The sequence below is a fragment of the Bubalus kerabau genome, chromosome 18 (genome assembly GCF_029407905.1).
Source record: "Bubalus kerabau isolate K-KA32 ecotype Philippines breed swamp buffalo chromosome 18, PCC_UOA_SB_1v2, whole genome shotgun sequence".
Lineage (NCBI taxonomy): Eukaryota > Metazoa > Chordata > Mammalia > Artiodactyla > Bovidae > Bubalus > Bubalus kerabau.
In genome coordinates this window covers 50,951,613-50,966,928 of record NC_073641.1, presented here as the reverse complement: position 1 = coordinate 50,966,928, position 15,316 = coordinate 50,951,613, and the positions used below count along the sequence as shown (strand labels likewise).

Genomic DNA, 15,316 nt, shown 5'->3' with positions numbered 1-15,316 from the left:
ATAATCTAAATATTAGCATAAGCATTTATCAAAATAAATTCTCTATCAAAGTTTTAAATTTTAAAATGTGGAACCACATGAGTATGTGAAAAGGAAGGCAAGGATAAAATAAAAACTAAGATTACAGGACAAATCTAAGCATCATATTTATCATTTTTGTGAATTGATAAAATCATCTTTCAATTAAAAGATGAAACACGAAATTTTAAAATGTCAAAATTCATCTATGTTTTATTTATTTTTTAAAGACCTGAAAAATTATGCAGCTAAGTTGCATTTGCAAAACTTTAATATAGAATTATTTTATAGGCTGATTTTGATACCAAGAAACCAAGTCAAAATATAAGCAAAACACTGAGTATTGGAATAACTAAATATAATACTTACATAAATAACTTTATAATCAACAAAGCTAACTGATTTTCTTTCCAGTTCAGAGAAACCATAAAGAAAATCTGATGATATATTAGGTCACAAAATAAAGGTCAACAAATTTCAAAATCCTTCTTCTTACAAATCATTCTCCCTAAAGACAATGCAATAAAAGCAGACATCTACAAAAACCAATGCTAAATTATAAACATATCTTCTTATAATGACAAAATGAAAATGAAAGAATCACATCCAAAAAACAGAAAAGCTGTTTTGCCAAAAGATGTACAAAACTTAAAATACAGCAATTAAGTTTTCTCCTCAGGAAGCTATTTCAAAAATGAAAAAAGTAAATTACCAAGAACTAAAGTATGAATTATATAATTGAAAAAATAGTGCAATTTTTTAAATATAACATTCACAAAATTTAGGGCAATTAAAATCAAGAAAAATGTGTAGGCATACATTTTAAAAACATACATAATGGAATATAGCTAGATAAATTATAATTTCTTATCAATAAAATGACAAGATATAAGAATCTCCCCAAAACCGTATTGACAAATTTCTTGCAAAAATAAAAAAATATGTGACTCACAGAAACCTATACAATAATTGGAGAAGGCAATGGTACCCCACTCCAGTACTCTTGCCTGGAAAATCCCATGAATGGAGGAGCCTGGTAGGCTGCAGACCATGGGGTCACGAAGAGTCGGACACAACTGAGCGACTTCACTTTCACTTTTCCCTTTCATGCATTGGAGAAGGAAATGGCAACCCACTCCAGCGTTCTTGCCTGGAGAATCCCAGGGACGGGGGAGCCTGGTGGGCCGCCGTCTCTGGGGTCACACAGAGTCGGACAGCGACGTAAGTCGCTTCAGTCGTGTCCGACTCTGTGAGACCCCAGAGACGGCGGCCCACCAGGCTCCCCCGTCCCTGGGATTCTCCAGGCAAGAACGCTGGAGTGGGTTGCCATTTTCTTCTCCATTAGCAGCAGCAGCATACAATAATTACAAAAATAGTAGATTATCCCATAGTGAAAATCTAATCAAGGTAGTGTTTTAGCTTTTAGCTTCCTCTCTATCTTATGGCTTCCCCACAGCCTATATCCATTCCCAGGATCTGTCATTTTGCCCTCAGATCAGCAATGGATCACTCAACATCATATGTGTTGTCCCACATCTGGATTCACTGTGGATACTGGCATTTATACCAGGTGTTGGGGGTGAACAGGCTTATCTTGGCTTTTATTCTTGAAATGAACGTGGTCTGATTGTGCATGCTAAGTCACTTCAGTTGCGTCAGACTCTGCAATCCCATGGACTGTAACCAGCCAGGCTCCTCTGTCTATAGGATTCTCCAGGCAAGAATACTGGAGTGGACTCAGATGCCCTCCTTCAGGGGATCTTCCCTACCCAGGGATTGAACCTCCATCTCTTATGTCCCATGCATTGACAGGTCAGTTCTTTAAGGGCCTTCAAACAGAGGGATCTAGACAGACTATCTCATTCCCAACTCCCTGTGAGTTTTTTGTACCTCCTTTATAGACTCATAGGGCCCCATGTGCCCAGGGAGATCCCCTTCATTGGGCAAAACTTCCTGCAGGCTAGAAGAATGCAATCTATAAGGAAGTGAAAACCTTGAACCCCTGAGCACTATGCAGGTGCTGCCTGAGAGCAGAGTGCACAGTAATACTGCTCATTTTCTGTGCTTCCTGACCCAAGTCAGAGAAATGCTGTCACCACACCATCCCCCGCGCCCCACCCCACCCCCCATCAGGTATCCCATAGCCTTGCTAACGATGCCTGCATGCTTTTCCTGGCCTTTTGCTGGAACACGGCGGCTATATCAACAAGTTCAGTGGGAGTACATTTTCTCATCATCACCATTTCCTGAATTGGGAGTTGCCCCATTGACTGGGATAGTTGCTGCCGTGTCTTAGTTTTCTTTTGTACTGGGGATCAGACAGTATGGAATATTTTGTCCGTTTCACTGTCAATCGTCACCATATATTCCTTCTTGCTTTTCTCACTTTCCAAAGAATCCCACCTCTCAGGGTCCCACAGGCTTTGCCACAGTGCCCAAACTTTAATCCAATGCAGATTGTACTCTCCATATGCTTCCCACTCCAGTAGTCTTGAGCTTCCCCAGTAGCTCAGATGGTAAAGAATCTGCCCGCAATTCTGGAGACCTGAGCTCAATCCTTGGCTTGGGAAGATCCACTGGAGGAAGGCATGGCAACCCACTCAAGGATTCTTGCCTGGAGAATTTCCGGACAGAGGAGCCTGGTGGGTTACAGTTTATGGGGTCACAAAGAGTAGGACATGACTGAGTGCCTAAGCACAGTCAAGCCTTGCAAAATGGAAAGCTGGGGTCTCAGACATAATATCCTACTCTGCCATCTTGTTTGCCAACCCCAAAGCTTGCAGAGTAATGGACCATCATACATTCCCCTCTAATCTTAGCTCTTCTTCTGACTTTCTAATTCAGGCTGCAAGCTCTATTTGAGGACCTGTGGCCAGCTGAGTAGCCTGTGGCAGAGGCCAGCCCTTTGCACAGGCCTTTATTTCTTCTCTTTTCCGCAGTGCACAGTTCCTCACACACGGGCATCAAATCAGCCAACATTTTTAGAGCATCCACATAGTCTACAGACATCTATCCTAGGGGCCACGACTCCCCATGTAGAGGTTCATGGACTATTTGGGCTTCCCAGGTGGCTTTAGTGGTAAAGAATCTGCCTGTGAATGCTCGAGACACAAGAGATCCAGGTTTGATCCCTGGGTTGGGAAGATCCCCTGGAGTAGAAAATGGCAACCCACTCCAGTATTCTTGACTGGACAATTCCATGGTCAGAGAAGCCTGGAGGGCTACAGTGCATAGGGCTGCAAAGAGTTGGACATGACTGAGTGACTGAACACCACCGTTGAGATTTCCCCTGTGTATGCCTTTTTCCTAAGACCCATTTCTTTAGTCTCCTGGCTTACTCCACTATTGCTGGTTTGGCACCTGGGTGAAATTCGAAACTAGTCCCTGTACAAGGAGGGCAAGAAGAGACCAAACAAAAAGGTAGAAGAGGCAGACCATTCTCGGTTAATAAGTGGCAGGTTTAATAAGCAAGGGAACTTTACACATGAGACTTGTCTTGGCAGCCACAAGACAAGTAGTTCTCAGCATCTTCCTATCAGAATCTGAAGTTTATACAGAGACCTTAATTGGGTTTGGTCACATATTCAGTCCAGATGGTCTCAACAACACTTCACTCTCTCAGAGCTGTGTCCTTTAAATAGCTCTTAGCATTGGAATGATGGGTGGGAACATACATTCTGGGGTGGGGAATAGGGGAAGAATCTCTGATTATCTAGATCCAGCTTGCAGGTCAACCAACAGTCAAGTCCTCTCCATGACCTTCTCCAACAAGAAGTTTTGGAAATGATGAATACACTGAGGGAATAAGAACTTCAGAAGATCAGATTTAAAGTGAACATGCGCTTGCTGCGTGCTAGGTCAATTAAGTTGTAGTCAACTCTTTGCAACCCTATCAACTGTAGCCCGCTAACCTCCTCTGTCCGATGGATTCTCCAGACAAGAGTAGTGCAGTGGGTCGCAATGCTCTTCTCCAAGGGGATCTTCCTGATCCAGGGATCAAATCCATGTCTCGTGTATCCTACATTAGCAGGCGGGTTCTTTACCACTGCTGCTGCTGCTAAGTCACTTTTGTCGTGTCCGACTCTATGCGACCCCATAGATGGCAGCCCACCAGGCTCCCCTGTCCCTGGGATTCTAGCAGTACCTAATATGTGCAATTGGTGAGGAAATAAACCAAACACAAAGGAAACAGAATCTAGAGCCCCAAACCAGTATAATATTCATTTATTAATTTTCTAACTTAAAATGTCAAACTTGTGCTCTTGTTCATAATATGTTATCATCAGTGTGCCAAAAATGGACAATTCCTTTCTTTTATTTTTTTCCACCCTATTCCTGAATCTCCACTGTTATTTCCCTAACTCCAGGAGCACTAAGTCAGTCTCTTCAGTCTTTGCAACCCTATGGACTGTAGCCTGCAAGTCTCCTTCATCCACGGGGATTCTCCAGGCAGGAATATTGAAGTGGCCCACCATGTCCCTCTCCAAGAGATCTTCCCATTTAGAAGTTTTACTAAAAAAATGTTGTATGTCTATTTGTATAGGCATTTGAACACATATATTTAGTTGTGTGTTTTAGCCTGTATGTAACGTTTAATTTACATGCATATATTTTTCACTTCTTGACTTTTCTCATTCATCATTATGTATGCTAGTTCAACCTATGCTGCTGTGTATATCTATTTTGTTGTTGACTATATTCCATACTCTATGTCTGATATTTGAATAGGATGAAATCCTAGGTTATTGCTAAATGATCTTGAAACCCCCAAATACATTACAGTTACCAATGTGAAGTGTTTTGAAGTACTTTTGTAATAACTTCTCTTGGATGTATACAATGGAGATTAGACAGATAGATAGAAAATCTAGGTGAATCTTGTGGTATACAAATAACCACTTTCATTGCATACTCCCAGATGACTTTTCAGGGTTGTTGACAAACTTATACTCCCATTAGAGACACAAGATGCTTTCTTTTTCTTTTTTTAAAAATAATTGTATTTATTTATTTATTTTTGACTTTGAGGGCTTTTCTCTAGTTGCAGTGAGCAAGGCTGCTCTTTAGTTGGGTGTGCAGGCTTCTCACTGTGGTGGCTTCTCCTGTTGTGAAGCATGGACTCTAGGGTGTGCAGGCCTCAGTATTTGCGGCTCTTGGGCTCTAGAGCACAGGCTCAGTAGCTGCAGTTCATGTAGTTACTCCATGACATGTGGGATCCTCCTGGACCAGGGGTCAAATCCAAATCGCCTGCATTGGCAGGCAGGCAGTATCTTCAGCACTGAGGTGCAAAGGAAGCCCACAGGATGCTTTCTGTGTTCCAAATCTTCATCAGACTTTTGTGTAACTTAACTTTCTTAGTATTTGGGTCAATGTCATGAGTGTTAAGTTTTCTATTTTCTCAAATTTGCATTTCTCTGATTACTTCTGAGATTAAGGAGTTTTTATACTCTGTTCATAAATGATGAGACAGCGAACAATTTAAGATCCACTTCTCCATTAATTATGTACAGTTTAAAAATCTGTCAATTAAATCACATGAAACAATAAATGTAAGCTACATGCAAATTGCAGGGATGATAGAAAGTGAAAACAATAATTGTGTATCCTTTAAGTTTGATATGCTTTACTTATTAATTATCTGGTTCCCCATCTATGAATTGCCTAATTATATCTGTGGCAATTTTTCTATTTGTTGTCTTGTATTTACCTAATTGAATTTAAATATCCCTTTGTTGATCTAAATTATATGCCTTTGTTGGTAAAAGATGATAATATAAGTAATAAGACAAAATAATAGCTTATATTTTAATGCATATTAATAACTGTATTTATTTAGATGTTTATATTCCATGCACTATTCTAATCTTATTCCATGCCTGAACTTGATTAATTTCTATAAAAGTACAGCGATCAAAATAACACTGGAACATCAAAAAAATCTGATTCACAAAGACGTTAAGAAATATGCCAATGACAAAAACAGCGACAACAACAAAAATCAGATATGTGCCAATATTTGAAAACAGGCAATGACCTATAGTCTGTGCCATTTTGCACTGCCAATTGCACATTCCAATTATTTTAGACATTGTAAAGATGCTTTACATATCATTTAAATTATTTGACTATCTTGCTTTAATTAACATACTATAGAATTTTACATTGAGTACAGTCACTGGTTTTTATACACTCTGATCATTATATTTTCTTTTTATGAATTATCCTTTTTAGCTTTCTAAAGATCTATTTTCCTGACTCAAGATTGCAGTTATTTGTCAATTTATCATCTGGAATTTTGTATAATTAGCCCCACAATCTTAATTCTTTTTACATTTTTTATAACAAAATATGGGCCATTTTTTTTCTTGCATTTGGTGTGCCAGATTGTTCTAAATCAAATCCTAAATATTCCACCCCTCCTTACTTATTTCAGGTACCATTATTGCCTTATCTTCCTGGGTACATCTGTTTCTGAGCTTTCTAGTGTGTTCCATCAGTCTTATTTTCCTGAATTTGGGGGAAAAAAAGAAAAGAAAATGTTTTAAAATATGTGGTTCTGTAGTATATTTGTGTACCTGCTAAGTTGATTTCTGTTCTCATAAGAAATTAATTAGCAATGAACTTTTACTCTTTTAAAATTACAAATGTATAGCGTTTCAAATATACACAGTTAAATTTTTCTCTTGAACATAAACATGTTTACCTATTACTGGAAAAAGTGATTACAAACTTAACAATGCTAAAATTTGTTATTCATGAGCTGATTTATCTCTATTTTTATTTAGACTTTCTTTATGTTACTTATTGACAACTCTTCATAGTCTCTGTGACTTGTTTATGTATTAATTCTTAAAAATACTTTCTTGATTTTTAATTATATAAATATTGCTTTTGGTTTTTATACTAAGTAATATTCTAAATACAAATCATTAAATTTTATAAGTTGATATTATATTTAGCAATTGTGATGAAGTTTCATCAGTATTTAGTTTCAAATTCTGATGTATTTTTAAGACTTTTATAAAAGATAAGTTTTAAGCAAAATTGGGAGGAAGATAATGAAATTTCCCATATAATTTCTGCACCTACATACATATTCTCCTCAATTATCAACATCACTCACCTCAGTGCTAATTTTTACTAAGGATGAACCTACATTGATATATCATTATCATCCAAAAAACATTAGGGTTCACTCTTGGTGTTGTAAAATCTATCCTACATCAACATTCACTGCTTAGATAAATGTATAAGGACATATATCCATCATAATATGAGACAGAGTATTTTCACTGTATTAAATATCTTTTGTGCTCTACCAATTAATTTCCCCACTCCTCCAACCATACTAACCATTGGTCTTTTTAATATCTCCAAACTTTGCCCTTTCCAGTGTTGTACATTTGGTATCAAACCATATGTAGCTTTTTTAGGTATGCTTCTTTCACTAAGTAATATACACTTAAGATTTCTCCATATTGTTCCAAAACTTCATAGCTCATTTATTTTTAGTGCTGAATAATATTCCATTGTCTGGATATACCACAGTTTATACACTCAACTACTGATGGACATCTTGGTTGCTTCCAAGTTTTGAGAGTTAAAAATAAGGCTGCTATAAATATCCAAGTTCATGTTTTTGTATAGACATAATTTGTAACTCCTTTGAATACATATGAAGGAGCTTGACTGCTCAATAGTATGACAAGAGTATGCTTAATTTGTTCAGATGTGTCTTCTGTAAATATTTTCTCAAGTCTTGACTTGTCTTTTGATATTGTCTTTTACAGGTTAGAAGTTTTTAATTTTAATGAAGTAAATCTTATTATTTTTTTCATGGATGGTGTCTTTGATTCTATATCTAAAAAAGAATCATCAGAACTTCCCTGGTGAGAGCCCTTTAGACAGCAAGGAGATCAAACCAGTTAATCCTAAAGGAAATCACCCCTGAATATTCATTGGGAGGACAGATGCTGAAGCTGAAATTCCAATACTTTGGTCACCTGATTCCTAAAGCCAGTTCATTGGAAAAGACCCTGATATTGGGAAAGACTGAGGGCAGGAGGAGAAGGGGACCACAGAGGATATGATGCTTGGATGGCATCACTGACTCAATGGACATGAGTTTGAGCAAACTCTGGGTTAGAGCAAAGGACAGGGAAGCCTGGCAAAAAGTCGGATACACCTTTGCGACTGAACAATAAACACCAGCAGTTAAGAATAACTTTCCTAGAGAGCTGGGATGGGAAGGGAGATGGGAGGGAGGTTCAAAAGGGAAGGGATATGGCTGATTCACGTTGAGGTTTGACAGAAAACAATGAAGTTTTATAAAGCAATTATCCTTCAATAAAAAAAATAATAATAATAAAAGAATACACTTTCCTGCTTGAATGCTCACTGCATTGAGGAGGTTTCCTCTGCTGACGCGCATTCTGCCCATGTCTCAGGGCTGTTCTGCTCTAAAAGAAATGTCCCTCCGCCCTCCTCGCAGCTTCCGCCCTGCGTCTCCCCTGGCAGTAGGCACACACACCATGAAGAAGAGAGACAAGAAGTCCTTCAAGCGGAGCCTGGCCGAGTAGAAGCTCTTCATCTACAGCCAGACCACCGGAGAGTTCCTGGGGCGCACCGTCAAGAGCTGGGGTTTGATCTTGCTCTTCTATCCAGTCTTTTATGGGTTCCTGGCTTCACTCTTTTCATTCATGATGTGAGCCATGCTTCAGACTCTGAACGAATATGGTTCCAAAATATCGTGACCAGATTCCTAGTCCAGGACTTGTGGTTTTTCCAAAACCAGGGCCAGCGTTGGATTTTTCATTCAGCCTGTCTGATTTGGAATCCTATCAAGGGTACTTTGATGACCTTAAGAAATTTCTAAAGCCTTATGGCTTAGAAGAACAGAAGAATCTCACAGATTGTACCAATAGAAACTATTTTGAGCAGAAGGGTCCAGAATACACAGCATGTCAGTTTCCTCTTGCCTTTCTTGACCATACGGTGGTGTGGATGATCCCACATTTGGCTACCAATCAGGAAACCCTTGTGTTCTTGTGAAAATGAGCAGAATAATTGTATTAAAGCCTCAAGGAGAACCAAGGATAGACTGTATTGCAAAAAGTGAAAGCACAGCAGTTCTATCAACTTATCTTCCCAATGGAAAGATAGATTTAAAATATTTCCATATTATGGAAAACAAAACACAACTGCATGGGAGCTACGTACAGCCACTAGTTGCTGTCCAGCTCAACTTTGGTAGTGATGGTGATGTAAAAAAAGTAATAGTTGAGGGCAAGATTAATGGATCACATGACCTAAAAACCCAGAATGACCATGACAAGCTTTTAGGACAAGTTGCATTCAAGATCACCATGCATGCATAGTAGGAGTTAGGATGTCTCCACAGAGTAAATGTTTTGTTGTCTGTCTTCATTTTGTATCAGCCAGACCTGCCATTCCAGAATTATGAGACCACCTTGGAGAAAGGTGGAGTGGTACATGACACTGGGATAACATAGTGTGCTCTCAGATAACAGTGGCCCATGTCCTTTGAGGTAACTACCTGTTGCCTCTGCTGCCTTTTGAACCATGTACAGTCACCAGATAGGGACTGTGAACACCTGATTCTGAACATGTAGGTTGGGGGTCTTGTCCAATTTTTATGTGGTTTAATTGCCAAGTGTCTAAAACTTAATGTCCCGTGCTATGTAAATATTTTATAGATGTAACACTGGTTAACTGTCGTAGTTTGATGCCAGCAAAGTTTTAGGGGATAAAATGGTGCCTGACCAACATCAAATGATTTTACAGATGCAAGAAATTCAGTATGTAGAAAAGTTCTGTATGTGAGGAGTAAAAGGAAAATAAAAGTGAATTTGGAAAAAAAAAATACACTTTCCAATGCAGGGAACACAGGTTAGATGCCTGGCTGGGGAAGTAAGATCCCACATCCTGTGGAGTAACTAAGCCCCTGCCACAACCAGAGAGAAGCCAGCATGGTGCAATGAAAGGCAACAAAAGATCCCACATGTTGCAACTAAGACCTGACACAGCCAAATAAATTAATACTAAAAAAATAAATAAATAAAATTAAAAAGGCATCCCCATACCTAAAATCATGTAGGCTTTCGTTATTATTTCTAGGAGTTTTACAGTTTTGCATTTTACATTTTGGTCTGTGCTCCCTTTTGAGTTAATTTGTGAAGGTTATAAGGTCTTTCTACATTCATTTTTGTCTCATGTGAATGACCAGTTATTCCAGCACCATTTTTTGCAAAGATGAAAAGACTATCTTTGCTCCATTGCATTGACTTTCCTAGTTTACAAAAATCAGTTCACTATATTTATGTAGATCTACTTCTGGAGTCTCTACTTCATGACACTTGTGACATATCTGCCTGTTCTTTCATCTGTACTGTACTTAGTCATTCAGTCACGTCTGACTCTTGGCCACCCCACGGACTGTAGCCCACCAGGCTCCTCTGTCCATGGGGATTCCCCAGGCAAGAATAATGGAATGAGTTGCCATGCCCTCCTCCAGGGGGTCTTCCCAATCCAGGGATCGAACCCACGTCTCCCAGAGTGGAGGCGGATTCTTTACTGTCTGAGCCACCAGGTGAGCCCATCATGTTAATTACTATAGCTTTATAGTAGGACTTGAAGTATGGTTGCATCTGTCCTACAATTCCATTCTTTTCCTTTGATATAGTATTGGCTATTCAGGGTCTTTTACTTCTCCATGTAAAATTTAGAATCAGTTTATCAGTATCCATAAAATGACTTGCTGCACTTGATGGGTTTATAATGTGGCTGATAAAGTCTAAAAATAATAAAAAAACGAATTCTCTTCTCTTTCTAACAGATATTATAGCATTCTCTTACACCATTTTTTCTCAGTTTAAAATATTCATAGGGCTTAACTAGAAACAATAGCAGTAGTGGCAGACATGCTTTTATAATTTTTTTTCAAGTTTAAGAGAAATACATTTAGTAACTCCATGAATTTTGATGATTGTTTTCAGTATGTGTAATATAGGCATCTTAAGGAATTAATAGAATGTTCCTTTCCATTCCTTCTGATCGAATATATTTTTAAAGTCACGAATATGAAATGAAATTTATCGAGATATTTTCTTAATGTATTGAATTATTATCACTTCAATATTTCATGAACGTAACAAAATATATAATGGATTGCAAGTGGTAATAGAACAGTCCAAAATTTTAAAAGTGCACGGAAAGATTTTCCATTATCTATTATCTTCTTTTGTCAGCCCCTCAAACATGCACACTGTACCCTGGGATGACATTTTTTTCTTAAATGCCTTCTATTTCTAAAGAGCTTTCACACAGATTTTTGTGTCAGTTTTCAGATCCACATATTTCTCTGTCATCTCAAGCCTGAAGTATTCCCATTTTGGGGGGAAGCCAGCAACTCATACTGGTTTTTTTTTTTTTTTTTTTCCCACTCACATGGAAATTTATTATATCATAAATTTGACATTTCATATCTGTGGGATCAGTTCAGTTCAGTCGTTCAGTTGTGTCCCACTCTTTGCGACCCCATGAATCACAGCACACCAGACCTCCCTGTCCATCACCAACTCCTGGAGTTCACTCAGACTCACATCCATCAAGTCAGTGATGCCATCCAGCCATCTCATCCTCTGTCGTCCCCTTCTCCTCCTACCCCCAATCTCTCCCAGCATCAGGGTCTTTTCCAGTGAGTCAACTCTTCCCATGAGGTGGCCAAAGTACTGGAGTTTCAGCTTCAGCATCAGTCCTTCCAATGAACACCCAGGACTGATCTCCTTTAGGATGGACTGGTTGGATCTCCTTGCAGTCCAAGGGACTCTCAAGAGTCTTCTCCAACATCACAGTTCAAAAGCATCAATTTTTGGTGCTCAGCTTTCTTCACAGTCCAACTCTCACATCCATACATGACCACTGGAAAACCCATAGCCTTGACTAGATGGACCTTTGTTGGCAAAGTAACGTCTCTGCTTTTGAATATGCTATCTAGGTTGGTCATAACTTTCCTTCCAAGGAGTAAGCGTCTTTTAATTTCATGGCTGCAGTCACCATCTGCAGTGATTATGGAGCCCAAGAAAATAAAATCTCTTAGTGTTTCCATTGTTTCCCCATCTATTTCCCATGAAGTGAATGGGACCAGATGCCATGATCTTAGTTTTCTGAATGTTGAGCTTTAATCTGTGGGATAAATATTAGTCATTCCGAAATTCATGTTGTGTAATAGCTTCTGCATATAAGAAATGAAATTTAGATTTTGATTTTGAATACACAAAAGTTAATTGAAATTACAAAGCTAATAATCATAAATAGAAAAACTCAAAAAGTACTGGAAAAATATGTTGAACACACCCAGATTTAACTATATCAATACAAAAAGCAACAGTATAGAACAAAGGACTTACATATTCAAAGCTTTAAAAATCTATATTGGAATAAATCATTTGCAACATATATACTACTGAGAAAGGATTATTATCTAGGCCAAAGGTGAAAAAAGGAAAATATATCATAAGTCATTTATTAGTAAATAAAATAAGTAACATAATTAAATTCCCAGTACAGATTATAGAAGTATTTGATAGCCTTTTAAACAAGAATGTTTAATCTATTTAAAACAAAGAAATTAACTAAACATACAAGAAAATCAAACATAGAAACCAAAAGAGAAAAGATCATTTTAAATTCATTTGTGATATATCTAAGCAAGTTATACAGTAAAACTTATAAGCTTATTTCATTTAAATCAGTGGATTCAATTCAGATGAAAAAAAATAGAAAGACCTGAGACTGTGATACAATACAAGGAAAAATAGAAAAGAGACTATAATGAACTAGGGGATAGCCTAGCCAGTGTTATTGAAAGCAGCAGGAAATAGAAATCTGGAGAGAAGGCAAAGGAATAATTTGTTGAAAGAAATGACTTCTCAGATTCAAAAGGCACAAGAATTCAATAAGATAAATCTTCATGTGGGCATATCTTAGTGAAACTGCAGGTAACTGAATACAATTAGAAGTTTTTAAAAGCTGTTAGATCCTGGTATATCAATATGTAGGCTAGTTGTTGAAGCATTAACATAATCGTAGGGATTGGTGAGGAAAGAAATTGGTTATCTATTGTACTGTATCCAAATCTGTGCTGCCCTGGAGTAGATTATTTTAGGATTGCACACATCATTTTTAAAATTTGTTAGCTCTAGGACTCTGCTGTGTTCTGTTCAGTATGTGTGTGTTCAGCTCTCTGCAGTCCCATGGATTGTAGCCCATTGTTCTACAATCCATGGTTCCTCTCTCCATGAAATTTTCCAGACAAGAATACTGTAGTGGGTTGCCATTTTCTACTCCAAGGGATCTTCTCAATTCAGGGATCAAACCTGCATCAGGTGGATTCTTTACCTGCTGAGCCATTGGGAAAACAATTTCAAAATTAGACTTAAAAATAAAAAGAACAAGAGTGTATAAATTTTAAACCAGTATATGAATGGGTGGGAAACTAAAGAAACATCCAAATTCCAAAGATATCAGGGAGAAAAACGCATAAATGACAGAGTATAGGAAGACACAAATTATGATAGTAGAAATTAGTCCTTAATACACTGAAAAGTATAATCAGTAAAATGGTCTAAATTGCCCCATAGGAGGTAGAGATATTTTTAAAATATTATACCAGTAAAATTCTAAGTAAAGGGCATTTGTCATTGTTATAATATTATTAGAAAAAGCAGCTTTAAATTAAAAAAATCTATTAAAAGATAAACTGAAGCATATTAGAATTCCTATGATTTTATTTGGGCAAATATAATTCCAACCAGGCAAAGCAAACTGAAATTGGTTAGGAGACTTCCACAGACAGAAATGAAAGTCTTTTAAAAAGAAGACTAGAAGGCAAAACAAATATTAATAAATTATTTGAGTCACTATTGCTTAAGCAGTTGCCTTATTTAGGAAAGCCTAGTTGGCTGTCTGTACTAGTTGCTCTTAAGTTTTGTTCCCTGGGATTCAAGTGTATTGACTCTAGATTAGATTTTGTTTACATAAACTACCAGTGGATTGAAACCACTTCAGCCTAATGGCATCTTTGCTTAACTGTATTCCTACATATCAGTAATACACAATTAAAATGTGTACTGAAAAATTCCATTTCAAACAATATTAAGAAATATTTCTAATGTGAACTGAGAAATATGTATGCAGTTCAAGAAGCAACAGTTAGAACAATACATGGAACAATGGACTGGCCCTAAATTGGAAAAGGAGTATGTCCAGGCTGCATATTGCCATCTTGCTTATTTAACTTATATGCAGAGTACCTGATGTGAAATGCCGAGCTGGATGAAACACAAGCTAGAATCAAGATTGCTGGGAAAAATATCAATAACCTCAGATATGCAGATGACACCACTCTTATGGCAGAAAGCAAAGAGGAACTGAAGAGCCTCTTGAAAGTAAAAGAGGAGAGTGAAAAAGCTTAAAACTCAACATTCAAAAAAACTAAGATCATGGCATCTGGTCCCATCACTTCATGACAAATAGATGGGGAAACAATGGAAACATTGAGAGATTTTATTTTCTTAGGCTCCAAAATCACTGCAAATGGTGACTGCAGCCATAAAATTAAAAGATGCTTGATCCTTGGAAGAAAAACTATGACCAACCTATACAGCATATTAAAAAGCAGAGATATTACTTTGCCTACAAAGATCCATCTAGTCAAAGCTATGATTTTTCCAGTAGTCATGTATGGATGGATGTGAGAGTTGGACCATAAAGTAAGCTGAACACTAAAGAATTGATGCTTTTGAACTGTGATGTTAGAGGTGACTCTTGAGAGTTCCTTGGACTTCAAGGAGATCAAAGCAGTCAATCGTAATAGGAAATCAATCCTAAATATTCATTGGAATGACTAATGCTGAAGCTGAAGCTCTAATACTGTGGCCATCTGATGCAAAGCACTGACTCAGTGGAAAAGACCCTGATGCTGGGAAAGATTGAAGGCAGGAGGAGAAGGGGATGACAGAGGATGAGATGGTTTGTTGGCATCTCTGACTCAAAAGACATGAGTTTGAACAAGCTCTAGGAGTTGGTGATGGACAGGGAGTCCTGGCATGCTGCAGTCCATGGGGTTGCAGAGAGTCGGCCATGACTGAGTGACTGAACAGAACTAATGCAAACTTGTTGACAAAATAAGACAGGAACAGGGTGTTAACAATCTTCACAGAGAGAAGAACTATTTTATGTACATGCAGACACTGGCAATCTAGGAGAAGAGATAATA

The 15,316-nt window shown here is 37.7% G+C and overlaps 1 pseudogene; it reads left to right on the top strand.

The window, feature by feature from the left end:
* The first annotated feature begins 8,549 nt into the window (after positions 1-8,549).
* Positions 8,550-9,395, top strand: LOC129632810 (sodium/potassium-transporting ATPase subunit beta-3-like; annotated as a pseudogene).
* The last annotated feature ends 5,921 nt before the right edge of the window (positions 9,396-15,316 follow it).